The sequence below is a fragment of the Arachis stenosperma genome, chromosome 4, assembly GCF_014773155.1.
Source record: "Arachis stenosperma cultivar V10309 chromosome 4, arast.V10309.gnm1.PFL2, whole genome shotgun sequence".
Classification (NCBI taxonomy): Eukaryota; Viridiplantae; Streptophyta; class Magnoliopsida; order Fabales; family Fabaceae; genus Arachis; species Arachis stenosperma.
In genome coordinates this window covers 69,599,610-69,601,511 of record NC_080380.1, presented here as the reverse complement: position 1 = coordinate 69,601,511, position 1,902 = coordinate 69,599,610, and the positions used below count along the sequence as shown (strand labels likewise).

Here is a 1,902-nt window from a genome sequence, read left to right as displayed (position 1 = left end):
CTTTTCAATCAAATCTTTTTCAAAATCAATTTCTTTCTTTTCACAAAGATACTTGCTAACAATTAATGATTTGATTGAACAATTCAAGTATGTTGCCTTTTCTGTTGAGAAAGGTTTAATGTTTGAATCATATCTTTTCTTGTTAGGCAAGTCATTAATTTTTAAAATCAAATCTTTTTAAAATTGTTTTTCAAATCATATCTTTTTCAAAATAGTTTTCAATCATATCTTTTTGATTTTTAATTTCAAAATCTTTTTCAAAAATCACTTGATTTCTTTTCCACTTTTAGTTTTTGAAAATCAATTACTTTTTTTCAAAATGTTTTTAAAATCTTTTACTTTGTTTTCGAAAAACTCTTCCTCTCTTCTCACATCCTTCTATTTATGGAGTAACACTCCTCCTCAATGCACAATTCGAACTCTATCTCACTAAGTTCGAATTCTTCTACCTCTTTCTTCTATTTTTCTGTTCCTCTGACACCTCAAGGAATCTCTATACTGTGACATAGAGGATTCCATATTTTCTTGTTCTCTTCTCTTTCATATGAGCAGGAGCAAAGACAAAGGCATTCTTGTTGAAGCTGAACCTGAACCTGAAAGGACCTTGAAGCGAAAGCTAAGAGAAGCTAAGGCACAACTCTCTGTAGAGGACCTAACAGAAATCTTCAAAGAAGAAGAACCCATGGCAGCCGAAAACAACAACAATGCCAACAATGCAAGGAAGGTGCTGGGTGACTTTACTGCACCTACTCCCGACTTCTATGGGAGAAGCATCTCTATCCCTGCCATTGGAGCAAACAACTTTGAGCTTAAGCCTCAATTAGTTTCTCTGATGCAACAGAATTGCAAGTTCCATGGACTTCCATTGGAAGATCCTCATCAGTTTTTAGCTGAATTCTTGCAAATCTATGACACTGTCAAGACTAATGGGGTTGACCCTGAGGTCTACAGACTTATGCTATTCCCTTTTGCTGTAAGAGACAGAGCTAGGATATGGTTGGACTCACAACCTAAAGAAAGCCTGAACTCTTGGGAAAAGCTAGTCAATGCCTTCTTGGCAAAGTTCTTTCCACCTCAAAAATTGAGTAAGCTTAGAGTGGAAGTCCAAACCTTCAAACAGAAGGAAGGAGAATCCCTCTATGAAGCTTGGGAAAAATACAAGCAATTGATCAAAAAATGTCCCTCTGACATGCTTTCTGAATGGAGCATCATAGGTATTTTCTATGATGATCTGTCTGAACTATCCAAGATGTCTTTGGATAGCTCTGCTGGAGGATCTCTTCATCTGAAGAAGACGCCTACAGAAGCTCAAGAGCTCATTGAAATGGTTGCAAATAACCAATTCATGTATACTTCTGAAAGGAATCCTGTGAACAATGGGACAAATCAGAAGAAAGGAGTTCTTGAGATTGACACTCTGAATGCCATATTGGCTCAGAACAAGATATTGACTCAGCAAGTCAATTTGATTTCTCAAGGTCTGTTTGGAATGCAAAATGCACCAGGCAGTACTAAGGATGCTTCATCTGAAGAAGAAGCTTATGATCCTGAGAATCCTTCAATGGAAGAGGTGAATTACATGGGAGAACTGATGAGCGGATAATTTGTACCCTTTTTGGCATTGTTTTTAGTATGTTTTTAGTATCTTTTAGTTAGTTTTTAGTATATTTTTATTAGTTTTTAGTTAAAATTCACTTTTCTGGACTTTACTATGAGTTTGTGTGTTTTTCTATGATTTCAGGTATTTTCTGGCTGACATTGAGGGTCCTGAGCAAAAATCTGATTCAGAGACTGAAAAGGACTACAGATGCTGTTGGATTCTGACCTCCCTGCACTCGAAGTGGATTTTCTGGAGCTACAGAAGCCCGATTGGCGCGCTCTCAACGGCGTTGGAAAGTAGAC

At 37.0% G+C, this 1,902-nt stretch overlaps 1 non-coding gene across 1 annotated transcript; it reads right to left on the bottom strand.

Moving 5' to 3' along the window:
* Window positions 1-1,087: 1,087 nt before the first annotated feature.
* LOC130977778 (small nucleolar RNA R71) lies at window positions 1,088-1,195 on the bottom strand. The gene has a single exon (XR_009085454.1). It is a non-coding gene; the product is annotated as a small nucleolar RNA R71 (small nucleolar RNA).
* Window positions 1,196-1,902: the final 707 nt, after the last annotated feature.